This window comes from Cavia porcellus, unplaced genomic scaffold (assembly GCF_034190915.1).
Source record: "Cavia porcellus strain 051 isolate PalLab524CR breed Dunkin Hartley unplaced genomic scaffold, mCavPor4.1 scaffold_19, whole genome shotgun sequence".
Taxonomy (NCBI): domain Eukaryota; kingdom Metazoa; phylum Chordata; class Mammalia; order Rodentia; family Caviidae; genus Cavia; species Cavia porcellus.
In genome coordinates, this window is record NW_026947502.1 from 58,336,593 (window position 1) to 58,351,569 (window position 14,977).

Sequence of the window (14,977 nt, forward strand, 5' to 3'; positions counted from 1 at the left end):
CACCTAAACTACTGAAAACGTGGATCTTTCTTAGCTCACAAATCCTACTGTTAATAACTCCTCTTAAGTACTTAACAAAGAAAAGCAAAACTATAAACCTGTGAAGTTATTTACTGTAGTGCTCATTTTGAGCCAAAAAAATTTTAAATCTGGTCAGATAAAAGTAATAAAGAAAATTATAGTAGTCTTAGTAGGTTTTTATGAAGCCATCAAAAATTAAAATTATGAAGAAACAATTCATCCCAGAAAATATTCATAACAGATTATAAAGAATGTAAAGATGATTGTAAAAAGCAAGTCAGCTCAAATCTACTTCTTAAAATATGGCTCTGGGGCTGGGGATTTAGCTCAGCGGCATAAGCACCTGCCTTGCAAGTGTGTGGTGGAAGAGTTTGATCCCCGGTACCGATAAAAAAGAAAGAGACAAAAATATATATATATATATATATGGCTCTTGGTGACCTAGAAAGAGAAACGTAAGGAAACATAGTGTGTTGAAGAGGACAGGAATACTTTTTTAAGAAGTTCTCTACAAAGATTCCAGGTTACTATTCTGATGTTGGTGGCTGGTTTTGAATTTCTGTTCCCTAGAGAACAGTTCCACATCAAGGAATTCAAAAGTAAATGAAACATAAACTTTCCCAATAAATTTAAGCATAACCCTAAATTGATTAAAGAAAAGTGTTCCTCTCTAGAATTGAGTCTTTTTGTGGAGCCCACGGTCAGGAATGGGAAGATACAAACACTAACCTGGAATCATGTCAAGAAGCCTAATACTCTTCCCTCTCTGATCACTGCTTCTCCTCAGCAGAGCCAACAACTCCAAGAAAGGATTGCCATTATTCTACCAGCAAGGAATAAGTTGTTCCTATAATTACATCAATCTCCTTTCAAGAACTCATCCCACCACTTAAACACTTATTACTTGGTGCATGACTGCCTCTAAACCGGTATAAATAGAATTTCAAAGAAAAGTCAATAAAGTCTACTGACTGACTTGTCCAGAGAAGAACTACACATGAGATCTCCCAGAGATGAGCTTCCCAAATTCCCAGTGACAAAAACGGTAGTAAATAGATGCAAGATTATAACCCTGAACTAAGAAAACGTCACACAGGCTATTTTCAAACAGAAGTGGAATGTCCTTGAAATAAAATCAAGAAGGGACTTAGTAAGAGGTAGTCTTGCCACAGTTTTTCTCGTGTGTCTAAATGACTTCATCGTCACACACTCATACCTCATCTAACCTTGCTGCAGGAATAAAGAAGCCTTTATTAAGCATACCATTGTCCCAGCACTCTCGAAATAGAAAACATGTCTTTAAGTTCAAGAAGTTTTCATCTTGTGTGTAGGATTCACACCAACACCAACTGAGGAACAAATCAGAACACACATAAAGTGCCAAACAAATGAAGTTGCATGGGGTATGGGATACACACACACACACACACATACACACACACACACACACACACACTCTCTCTCTCTCTCTCTCTCTCTCTCTCTCTCTCACACACACGCAGTCCTAGAGTTACATTTAAACTTCAGTTTTACCATTTATTAATGAAATGACCTTGAATGATTCAGTCTAATTTCACTGAGATTTCATTTCTCTTTCTGTAAAATGTGAATAGTGACAACAATAATTAGGCCTCATATGTGTGAGAAATTCAAACTTCTGGAAAACATCTTTGGCTTTGAATCTCAGACAGGGGAGCAAAGCAGAGTTTCAAAGGCAGGTACATAACCTCAGGGTCAAAGTAGCTGTCATTTTTCTATAACAACTGGAGCAGGAGTACAAGAATTGGAGAGGAGAGAAGCCTGGACCCTTTGTGTCATGACAATGATCAAACATCAAGAGATGGTTTGGGGGACCTCTAAGTTAGAAGCTGCTCAGCTTATTGAGATCTGCTCAGCTGAAAGAACTTGTATGTGCAACCAACCAGAAAAATTTTACTATGAGCCAAGATTACACTCACTCTCCTAAGAAAATGGTCTGGTCTCTTCCTCACGTAAATCAGATGTCAAAGGCTATTATATGAAAGACTCACCTTGTTTAAAAATTGAGTAATTATCACAAAAGAACTGTCATCCTCAAAACACAATGGTAAACACATAAAGGATGAATGAATAAAAATAATCTGACTACCAAAGAGCATCATGGTCTTAAAACTGTAGTGATGTATAAAAATCATAATCAAACTTACCAACATAAAAATTCTTCAAACAGTTGTCTCTTTAAAACACATGTTTAAAGCAAAAAGAAAATCAGCTCAATAACTCCGTGGACTTAAGACACATTAAGATGAATCACCAAATGTATAGCTCACAAAAGAATCCCATGGAAAATAATCATAAATAAAGATCACACTAAAACATTAAAAGGGATCAAGTAACACTCAAAACCACAGTGAAAGCCAAAAAAGACAGGATTAAGACAGGCAGATAAATGAAATCGAACTTAAAGGAACAAACACAATAGATTTGGAACACAGGTGAGGGCTACTAAGAGCATGCCGAGAAAATAATTACTAAAATCAGAAAAAATTTAGAAGTAAAGAAAGCTAGATTATAGCAGTGGAAAAGGCATATGCCTCAGGGAAACTTTACAAAATGGTACACATCAAGCATAACATAATACTGTTAATAGATGTTTCAAAAAGAAAAAGAGTTCTGAGAACTCCTAGTCTAGAGGAGTGAGTGTGCAATGCTCTGGGGGCTTTCAGTGTGTCCTTGCTTAAGTCACATAACGTCACTAATCCAAAATCCCCTCCTCTGAAAATGAAAACAATAAGACGCTTTCTCAGAGGGTTGTGCTGAGAACTGAAGAGCATGCATGGAGTAAACAAGGAGACTTCCAGGAAGACCACAGAGAGGTAAACAGCAGAGAAACAGCCTTTCCAGATTTATGTCCAGACACTGGAATACAGTGACATGAGGAAGAGAAGGAGGAGAGAAATGGTCCTCTGGACCTAGAAGTGAGAAAAGCCCGCATGGAGAGCAAAGGGAGAAACTAATGAAGGAGGAGGTAGTGGGCAGTGCCTTCTCCCTGAGGTGCACCTCACTGCGAGGAAAGGTGGCTACTGACCACCCCAGAAGTTTCCACGGAGAAATGCGGGAAGGAAGTGGGTGCCATAGACTGTGTGGCTGGTGAGTGGAGCAGACCCAGCCATCCCACAGGAGAGGGAGACTGACCAGGAGACACCTTGGGGAGGACCCAGCTGAGCTTGGCACTCAGAACAATGGCTGCTTCATCAGAAGTTCCTAGCTGAGTTCAAGCTGAGCTTTTGTATATATATATATATGTATTTATGTATTTCTTTTACTCCATATTTCTGAGAGGAGAGAACCTGGTCCTGTTGAGGTGGTAGGAGGAACCAAAGTGCCCATAGGTCACTGCAATTTTTTTGTCCATCTTCTATGACATTTACTCAAGCAGCAGACAATCCAGGTTATTTTAGTTTGGCTCTCATGCATCACATTACCTTGGCAACATAAGTACCTTACAGATTTGCTTTGACCTAATATTAAAATGACACACATTCTCTGAAAGGGGAGATGGCACAGGGTGAAGGATGGTGACATGTATGTCATAGGTTGTTATGCACATTAGTTCTGGGTCAGGTGCACAGGCAAAAGGAAGTTGCAAGTCTGACCCTTCCTGACAGACATCACCATCTTCTACCCTGTCCTCAGGGTGAGAAAGACTCCACTACCTTCCTTCTCCTTTTGTACACCTGAGCCAGGTGACAAAGCATCAACTGGGTAACAATTTTTAATCCCAGAGCTTTGGGTAGATAATTTCCTCTAATATCTGACTCTTCTCCAACTCCCATGGGAAAGCAGTGCAAAGATGGGGTGTCTTTCAGGGTCTCTCCCACCTTGCCTCTGAACCAACAGCTACTGAAAGAAACAACCAAACAGAAAAGCTATTAAACAGAGGGAAAAAACAAGGCACCAACAACAGGAAAATAACATGACCAAAATAAGCCAATACATATCAGTTAAAACCATCGATGTAAATGGCCTCAATTCACCAATTAAAAGAAAGAGATTAGCAGAATGGATCAAGAAACAAGATCCAACAACATGCTGCATTCAAGAAACACATTTAACTCCAAAAGAAACTTATAGATGCAAGTCAAAGGATGGAAAACAATACTCCATGCGTCAAGAACCCAAAAAAAGCAAGGGTAGCTATTCTGTGTGTAGACAATGTGAACTTCAAACCAAGAATGATCAGAAGAGACAAAGAAAATCATTTAACACTTGTTAGGGGAAAACTTGAAGAGGAAGCGATAATAATCATAAGTACATATGCACTAAAATGAGAGTATCCAACTATGTAAGACAATTATTAATAGACACGAAAAATCCAATAAGCAGGCTGGGGATTTAGCTCAGCGGCATAAGCACCTGCCTTGCAAGCAGGCAATTGTGAGTTCGATCTCTAGTACCAATAAAAACAAAAAAGACAAAAAAAATCCAATAAGCAATGACACAATTATAACAAGAAACCATAATACTCCATTGTCAAAAAGAGATAGATCAACTACACAGAAAATCAACAAAGAAATGTCAGAACTGAACCAAACCTGTGACTTACTAGATGTTTTCAGAGTGTTCCACTTAACATCAGTAGAATACACATTCTTCCCAGCAGCACATGGGACAGTCTCTAAAATGGAGCATATACTAGCTCACAGAACATGCTTATGTGAATGCAAATAAATTGATATTATCCCATGCATATTATCTGATAATAGAGCAATGAAACTGGAAATCAATGGCAAAGAAAACTTCAAAAATTCCATAAACACATGGAAATTTTAAAAAACCAGTGGGTCACACATAAAATTAAAGAAGACATTAAACAATATCTACAACTAAACTAGAATGCAGATACAGCATAACAGAACTTAAGGAACACAATGAAAACAATCCTAAGAGGGAAATTTATAGCAATGAATTCTCACATCAGGAAAAGAGAATGAGCACAAATAAATAAATGCTGCACCTCAGGCTTCTACAAAAACAAGCACAAGGCAAGCTCAAAGCCCACACAAGAGAGGAAAGTGTACAAATCAGAGCAGAAATTAATGCAGTGGAGACTATGAAAACAATACAAGGAAGTAATGAATGAAAGAGCTGTTTCTTTGAAAGAATAAGCAAAATTGGTAAACCCCTGCCAAACTTAAAACTTAAAAAAACAGGAAAAATTTAAGCTATAAGAAATGAAAATCATGAAACCATCACAGATCCTGTGAAAATTCAGAAGTTCATCAATACCTTCTTCAAAAATCTTTACTCACATGGAATGGAAAACAGAAGAAATGGACAGATTCCTAGAAACAATATGAATTACTAAAACTGAATCAAGATGATGTAAAACTTCTGAATAACTCAGTATGTTATGAAATTAAAAACATAATTAAAAACACACAACAAAGAAAAGCCCAAGACCTGATGGATTCATAGCTGAATTCTATGAGAAATTTAGAGATTTAATGCTGATACTTCTTAAATGTTCTAATGAAACTGAAAGGAAAGCAATTCTTTCTAATTCATTCCTAGAGGCAAGTATTACCCTGATATTGAAACCAGAAAAAGACCCAAACAAAAAAGAGAACAGGCCAATCTCCCCAATGACCATAGATGCAAAATCCTCAATAAAATACTAATCATCAAGAATTATACATCACAACTAAGGAGGATTTATTCCAGGAATGCAGGGATGGTTCAACGTATGCCAATCAATAAATGTAATACAACATAGCAACAAAGACAAAAATCACATGATCATCTCAACAGATGCAGAAAAATCTTTTGATAAATTCCAACACTCATTCATGAAAAAAAAGCCTACAGAAAATCAGAAAAAAATGGTTTTTACCTCAATCTGATAAAAGCCATATACAACAAACAAACAACCAACATCATACTAAATGAACAAAAACTGAAAACTTTCACTTTAAAATTGGAAAACAAGACAAGAATGTCCACTACCACCATTTCTATTCAGTATAGTTCTGGAAACATTATCCCAGGCAATAAGACAAGAGGGAGATATAATAGGAATAATAGGAAAGGAAGAAGTTAAATTATCATTATTAACAGATGATATGATATTCTATATAGAAGACCCCAAAAACTCCACCAAAAGACTAGTAGATTTAATAAATAAATTCAGCAGCATAGCTGAATACAATGTCAACACTCAAAAATCAATAGCATTCCTGTACACAAACAACAAATTCACTGGGAGAGAAATTAGGGAAACAATATCTTTCATAACACCCAAAAAAATGAAATACTTAGGAATCATTCTAACCTATATACTGAAAGTTACAGTACTCTGAAAAAAAGAGATCAAAGAGGACATCGGAAAGCTATTCTTTGCTCATGGATAGTAAGAACCAACACTGTGAAAATGGCCATAGCCTCAAAACCATTATACAGATTTAATACAACCCCCATCAAAATACCATTATCATACTTCAAAGATTCAGAGAAAAAAATTCCTAAAATTCATTTGAAACAGAAGAGAACTAGAATAGCAAACACAATTCTGGGCAGCAAAGGCAAGACAGAAGGAATTATAATCCCTGACTTGAAATTATACAACAAAGCTACTGTGATAAAATCAGCACAGTACAGGCAAAACTGAACAGATAAAATATGGTTTTGTTATACAATGGAGTACCACTCTGCCACAAAGAAGTGTAAGTTTAAAACATTTCTAGGTAGATGGATGCACCTTCAGATCATGCTTTTAAGTGAAATAAATCAGACTTTTGTGTAAATATTATATGGCCTCTCTGGTGTGAAAGTGTAAATAAGGACCAAAAAGTATTGTAAAAAACGAAGAAAATGTTCAAAACCGGAGGCATTAAAGGGAGAAGGCAGACAGGAAAAAAGGAAAAAGCTTTAAAAATGAGAAAAGAAGGAAAAAAAGGAAACAAAGTTTTTGTAAGTGGCATGGAGAGAAAGTGTTGAAGGGAGAGTAGGGGAATTGGAAAAAAATAAAGTTATGTCACATACAAATACAAACTCTCTATGATGAATGTGGTCATTGTGTATATATATTCTACTAAAATCTGATTGGAAGGAAGAAAAAGAGGAAGCTCTCTTCATATAACCAAGTAAAAAGATCAATGTGTTTACTATTTTTTCTTTCTAAATTACTTTATGATCAAGAATTAATCAACCAGAGAGGAGAAAGTAAAGTGCTAACTCAAAAGTCATTCTAATAGCCCAATTGATTTTCTTTTTTGATGCATCAACTTGTACATATTTACAAGGTACCCCGTGACTGTTCAAATCAGACAAGACTATCAATTTCCTTAAGCATTTATCATTTCTCTATATTGAAAATATTTAAAATCCTTTCCCCAAAATTTTAGAAAATACATGGTACACAAATATTATCTACAGTCATCTTACTATGTAACATAACACAAGAACTTACTTCTCCTCTCTAACTGGAATTTAGTACCCATTATCAAACGTTTCCCATTCCCCTCCAACTCCCCTTAGATCTGGTAACCGTGGTTCTACTCCTGACTTCCAGGAGACCAGCTTATCTAGACTGCACCTATGGGTGAGGTCTCCTGCGTTGGTCTTTCTGTACCTAACATAACACCTTCCAGTTCTGTCTATGTTGCCCAAACGCCAATTTTATTCTTTCATTCCTGAGTGAATGCCATTCCACTGTGCATTCTAAGCACATTGGCTTTGTTCATTCACCTCTTTGTGGACCCTTAGGTTGTTGTGAATAACATCACAATAAGCAGGATTACAAATGGTCTTTCACATACTGGTTTCATTTTCTTTGAGTATAAACCAAATATTGATATTACTATATTATGTGGAAGTTCAATTTCTAATCTTTTGAAGAACCTCCAGACTGTTTATGTGTGCTAATTAGTTTGACTGGGTTAATTTACACTTCCACCAACATTGTGGAAGGATTCCCTGTTCTCTACTGGTGTTTGTTATCTTTTATCTTTTTGATAAAAAAGCATTCTTACTGCAATAAAACAATATCCATTGTGGCTTTGTTTCTAATTCAACCTCATAATTAGTGATACAGAACATTTCTTCCTATCCTATGGATAATTTGTATGTCTTCTCTTGAAAAATATCTACTTAGATCTATCATCCATTTTAATCAAATTATTTGATCTTTGCTATTGAGTTCCTTATTTACTGTAGATAGTCTACCACATAGGTTACAAATATTTTCTCCCATTCTGTAAGTGGTTTCATCACATTATTGATCGTTTTCTTTGTTGGGAAGAAGGGTTTTGTTTGATATAACCCAATCATTTTTTGTTTAAGTCTTTAATCCATTCCTAGTTGATTTTCAAAACAGTGAGAAAGAGAGGCTCAGGTTCTTCCTTCCTCAGATACCTATTCAATTTTCCAGCATCCTTTATTGAGAGATTCTGTCTCCTGTACATGCTCTCAGCGCCTTTGTGAAGGAACAGATGAGTGTAGATGCATGACTTTACTTTTAGGACTTCTATTCTGTTCATTGGAAACAACCAAGTCAAACTATCAGGCTGACTGCAGTCTTCTTCACTTTCAGTCTTCAGAAAAATCTGTGTAGTACTTCATCATAGGAAAAACAAATATACAGGCAAACTATTATTCAAGTATAAAAGGAAAGTTGCATATTTTCAAGAATGAAATGAATGTCCTTGAAAATAGTGTCTCTACACCTTCTTTGAAGAAATCTCTATTTCATAAAATTCAGTCAACTAAGAATAATCAGAGAAAATCTAGCCAATGTCCTAGAATGACATTTTCAAAAAATTGTAAGAAGAATAAATTGCAATTACCAAAGTAGATTCACTGTAAACTAAGTCTACACAGACTTATACTTAGGCAAAGTTTGAAAAAGATAAAGACGTTGAGAGTTAACGTAAGTATGTTGAGTTCTTTATATGATAGAGTTCTTTATATCCTACATTCGTTAACAATAAGATATTTTAAATGTGGCTACGTCCTATGCAAAACAAAATTTAAAATACAACAAAACCTTGACTTGTGAATATAATTCATTTTGGAAACATGCATGTAATCCAAAGCACTTGTGTATCAAAATGAATTTCCCCATAAGAAATAATGGAAACTCAGATGATTTGTTCCACAACACAAAAATAGTTATATAAAAATCATTAAAACACTGCAATATAATAAAAATGATAAATGTAGTACAAAACATTAAAAAAAAAGATCTCTGCTCTGAAAAATATTGTGGCTGGCATGAAGAAATGAGAGATAGGAGGTAATACAGGATGACCTCACTGTCATTTCCTTAGGGAAATCATTGTGAGTTATGGGCTCAATAGGATCTTTTTCCCCCATGCAGTTTTAACAAGGAGTCTGTCCACTGATGCACACTTCTGTCTCCTTTTGAGAATTTTGCAGAAATGTGACACATTATCATTAAACACATTCACAACCTGCACTGCGACAGCCCTATTCAGATGGTGATTTTCTACAAAACTTTATTCCCCACATTTTATACATCTTGCTCATCTCATTTGAAGTGAGAGATTCCTCCACCTTTTTCTCCTCCTTCCCTGCAGAGATCTCCTTCATAACTGCTCACTGTTGAGAGATGATCATTGTCGTAGTCAGGGTTTACAAGTCAGGGTTTATAAGATATATAAATTATATAATTTATAGGGTTATGTTTATAATATTTACCCAAAGAGTCAAATGCAAAAGATTTTGGGAGATTTATCCACGCACCAGAGACCCAAAGAATCCAGCTGAGGACCTGATTCCCATGGCAGTGTCCTTGCACAAGTCCAGCTGAAGACCTGGAGCCCATGACAGGGAACAATAAGCTCTGTCTCAAGGCTTTCTTGCATTCTGGGTGATTATCAGCAATTAAGAGCAATAGCTGCGTGATCGTGGGCAGGCCACTTAATCCAGCTGAGCCTCAGTTTCCCCATGCATCATAGAAAAGACACAAAATACATGTGAATATTTGTTCCCTTCCTGTCTTGTAGCCATCACTGTGGCAAAGATTTTGCTTGTTTTGCTATCTTTAGAAGAAGGATCGCTGCCTCCTGGCCTGATGGGAAAATAAGAAAGCAGAGCAAAGCATTGTTCATGCATCAGAACATCCTCCACCTCCTCTGTGCTGAGGTCTGCCTATGTATTCTCTCCACAATCACTGCTGCACAGTGATACACCAGCTTCCCTGGACGCTGCTTGCTCTGTCCTCCCAGTGGAGAGCTCAGAGACCTCTTCTGGAACCTTGCACCTTTCCCGCCATTGGCCTTTGCAGTTCTCTGCTTTTCAAAGGAATACTTCTTCCAAACCATCACCAGTGTGAACACGACAAGAAAATGACAGATTGTTCTGGAAATGCAAAAGCCATGAGTTCCTAGGACTGACCATTATTAGCATCTATTATTCAATGAATATTAAATGTATGCAGAAAAGGAGAATGCCTTGTCTCATTTGTATTGGAAAATCATATTTCAAACCCCTATTTCTTAAATAATGTTTGTAGAAGCTTCACATCACAGTCACCAGGGGGCTTATTTAAAATGCAGATTTCAGATACTTCTTGAATCAGAACCTCCTGGAACGAAGGCTAGAAATTTGTATTCTAACAAGCACCCAGAATGATTATTAAGAGCACTAAGCTTCAAGACCACTATTCTAAGCTCTCAGATCTCTTTTTGTCTTTGATTTTGAAACCATAAAATGATTAAGAATGGGAACAAAGAGACCCAATAAAAATTCATAGATTCCAGTGCTTACATACTTTTTCACAGAATGAGCAGGTCAGCAGATTTCCTCTTCACCTACAGCTGTAAACGTTACAGATGTTACACTGATTTTTTTTAACCTGTTTTGGTTAATCTGTCTATATGTAAAACAAAAACCGAGAGCACCTTATTATAAGTCCCAAGGCTTCCATAGAATGTTTACTTAAAGATATAGAGAGGACTTTGTGATGAAAAGTGGTTACCTCATTCCAAATATGGCGGGTGCAAGAACACAATATGCATACTTCTTTGAGTTATCTAGGCTCTTTTCATAAAACAGCATGGGGTTTTTGTTGTTTTTACTTTTCTAATTTTGAGGCACAATCTCACTACATAGCTCAAGGTAGCTTTGAACTCACTTTGTATACCAGGATGACCTCAAACACATGGAGGTCCTCCTGCCTCAGCCTTCTGAATGCTGAGATTATGGGAGTGTACCACCCAGCCAAACATAGGATTTGGAGAATGACTTTGAGTAAATCATTTAAATGTTTAAAAACCATTTGCCTCATGTGCAAAGAGAGTTTCTATTAGGGCTACATGTTATACAACTCAAATTAGCTCGCAAATCACCTATTCAGTACAGAACCTGAAAATCGGCATATGGTAGTGTCATGCTAAGTGAATCAGTGTGAATGAGTTTACTGTACCATATGTGTGTGCTGTATGCTTGTGAGGACAGGAAGGGAGAAACTCAGTGCAGTGAGAGGGTGGAGGAATGAAACTTCATTAGATCTACAAGACAGGAGCCTGAGAAACAGGTTTCCAGATACATAGTAGTGCTTGATTGAAGTCACTCAAGTTCAATAAGATAAGTGAGCAGTCCAAAAACATACACTTCTGCCTCTGCAGCCACATGCAACCGTACGAACATGGTGTAGAAGGTGCTGTGGGTTCCCTGCCCATATTGTGAAGCATTCTGCCTTCAGAGAAATTCCTTGATTTCCATCTCTGAAACTTGGGTTCTTCCAACCCTTGGCAGGGCTCCATTTTCAGGTACAAGATGGAAAGTGTAACCATACCTTAGCCCATTTCTCCTTGTCTTTTCTTGAGGGTGGATGAAGAGGATGTGACCAAGATGGGCCATTCAGAGTGACGGACCAGGTTTACACAAGGTCTCTGGTAAAGGCTCGGTTTTCTGCAGAAATATGAGTCAAGAGTTGCCCAGGGTGAGGGGAACAATTTGGAGTTGAGGTCCAGATTCCACCATGCTTGAGGAGTCTTCTTAATTAAGTAGTGTCCTCATCACTCACAGCATCCTATCACAAATACAGTGCACAGTGATACTGTGCACACCAGGATTTTACTTATCTCCTAGTTTGTATTGTATTAATACATCAAACTGGACTAGTCTATACAATTCATCAAAAACACGGTTTTTTTTTTAGTGGCAGGCTATTTTTGATACTTAATGTCAGGGCAGAAGTATGGAGAAAGGCAAACCAAGATAAAGAGTGACCTAAATTTTGATCAAATGGACAGATGATTATCCAAATTTATAGACTCAATTTTTAAAAAAAATTAATTTGTTTCATGCTGCTCACCATCATAATGCTAACAGAACAGTGTCCAACAGAAAGTACATACTCAATATTTAGTGAGTAAAGAAAATCTCCAAAACATTTTGGAGCATCCTTGCATTTCTTCCACAAGTTACTTCATATGCCAATCACTTCTGTAGGCACTGAGGTCCCTGGCCGTCTGGTGTTTTCAATCTGGAAAGAAGGATCAGACAACAGACAAGAAAGTAGGTAAGCACTTTCTGGTGAAGGATGGAAAAATAAGACAGGCATCTAGAGAAAGACATTCATCAGATGGTAGGATCAGGGACTCATGGTCTGAACAGTTGACGTGTGAGCTGAAACCGAGTTAACCGAGTAAAGAGCCAGAGGGGCTCCCTACAGCTAAAGCTACTCCTATCTCTGCTTCTCTGCACTGTTTTCTAGTCCATAGCCCAACCCACAATGTCATAGAGTATTCAAGAGCTTCCAGGGGACCAACCTAGAGGTGTCAGGCTCTTTGAGGACAGAAAGAACAGACCCATGCATGAATAAAACCCTTGAGGACCTCAGGCTTGGAAAGGCCAGTACATCCTGGAATTGGAAGTAGAAAGCGGAGAAGGGCTTCGGAGACAGGAAGAAGTGAGGAATGGGTTTAAGGTCATAGAACACAGAAATGGTTCTGTACTCTGGGATCAAGCTGTAGAACCAAGTCTGAGGTTTGAATCTTGGATCTCCAGCTATGTGACCTTGAACATACCCTTTGTGAGATTCATTGTGCTACCTGTAAGGTTAGGATGCCAATATTAGGGTCCCAATATATGCATTCAAGTCTAAGTACAGAATCTGAAAAAGCGGTTAAGTATCTGGTAAGTATTAGCTATTATTAAACAGTAAGAAGAAACAACACAATTTAAATATGTTCAAGAATACAAAGAGAAATGGGAAGGAGGCTTTTCCCTAAGGAATCTCATAATGAACTCTCTGAATAAGAATTCTCCAACATCCCCTTAATAACCAGTCAGGCTTGACTGAGCTATTCTGCCATGAAATCAAAGGAAAAAATAGTTTTAAACCACATTTTTTCCAGCTTTAAATTTTCTTCCCAGATACATCTTTCTTAAATTTTAGACATCTGCTACCTACAGTACTGGCAGATGAAAAATAAGTGAACAAGCGGCAGACAAATATTACCAGAAAAACTCAAAGGCAGCCGGTCATGGAGACCAACAGCTTGCTCTTTTCATGGTCAAGTGTACTTGAGGCTGTGGTTTCTCCTTATACACAGATTGCCATCTTGTCAGGAAGTGAAAGTGCTCCTTTGACTACCCAAGAGCTAATTATATCAGTATTTCATGATGTTCTCAAAGAGTTCCATGCCTCCCAAGTGCTCTGCCTCCTAAAGAAGCTGAGAATCACTCTATAGAAAAGTTTAAAGCTTTTCAGAGGCAGCTCCTAATTCATCCTAGGAGAACTTCAGAAACACACTTCTATATTCTTAAAGAAGAAAGCAAAACTCAGGAGAACAGGAAATGATTGGTGATTTGCCCAAGGTCACTCAGGAAACTGACAAAAAAACTAAGACCAACAGTGGCATTCAGGGTGGAATAGCTGATACAGGCCTCTGGAGTGTGCGTAAAACTCCTCCCAAAGGCAATGAAAAATAGCCAGATGACTCAAGATCTCTGCCTGCAATGTGTCCTGAGGTTTCTGGTCCCACAGGCACAGTAACTAAAAAGAGTCTCAAAGCAACAGAGAGGAGAGATTGAGCTTCTTTAATGCATGGCTGACATGCTGTCTGCACTCACGGAATCTGCCCAAGTCTTTGGTCACACAAGAAAGTCCTCTGTGGATCCTGACTGCTAGCAACCTCCTTGAAGGCTATTTACTGCATGAAGACTGATTGGCTCTTTCCCTACTCTGAAAGTCTTTGGTGACAGGATCCTAAGAAAACATCCTAGTACCCTACGTAGTATGTTTTTAATGACTGTCCTAAGTTACTATAAATACAATGACTTAAACCAACTTACTTACAGTTCTAAGATCAAAAGTCCAAAGTGGGTCTTACTAAGCTCTTAATTTCCAGATTTGCCAAATGAAGGCATTGCTAATAATCCTTCATCCATAATTCCAGAATAAAAAAAAAACTAAAAATCTTGTGCTAATGTGCAAGTTTGGTCCCAAATCATACTTGACCTCAATACAAAGCTCTCCCGTTTGGTCTCACTCCCCCCAGCTACATGTGCCTCTGCTGATAGCTAATGTTTTTGCTACACTGTGAAGCTTTTGCAGCATTTAATTGCAGCCTGGAAATGTCAAGTAAAAAGTCAAGATGCCCCTGAATAACAGAGACAGTAAGAGAAAGAAGTATTATTTGCATGAATAGCATAGAAAGAAGAGTTAACGAAGAAATAATATGCCTGAGACCATCTTCCCACAGAATACGGTGTGGAAACCTCTACTATATACCATTTAATAAAGCTAAAAGACTGTTTATTCTTTCATATTAACAATAATAATCAAAACCTAAAGAAAAACGAGTGAAACATTGCACTGGGAAAATGCTGAGGTCTCAATTTGGGGTTTATTGGAATTGAAAGCAATAAAGCCAACATTTGTTACTGATCTATTTGTCCATAGTGAAGCACAGAGTAGCTAGTAGCTAGGCCCCTCCGCTAAGGT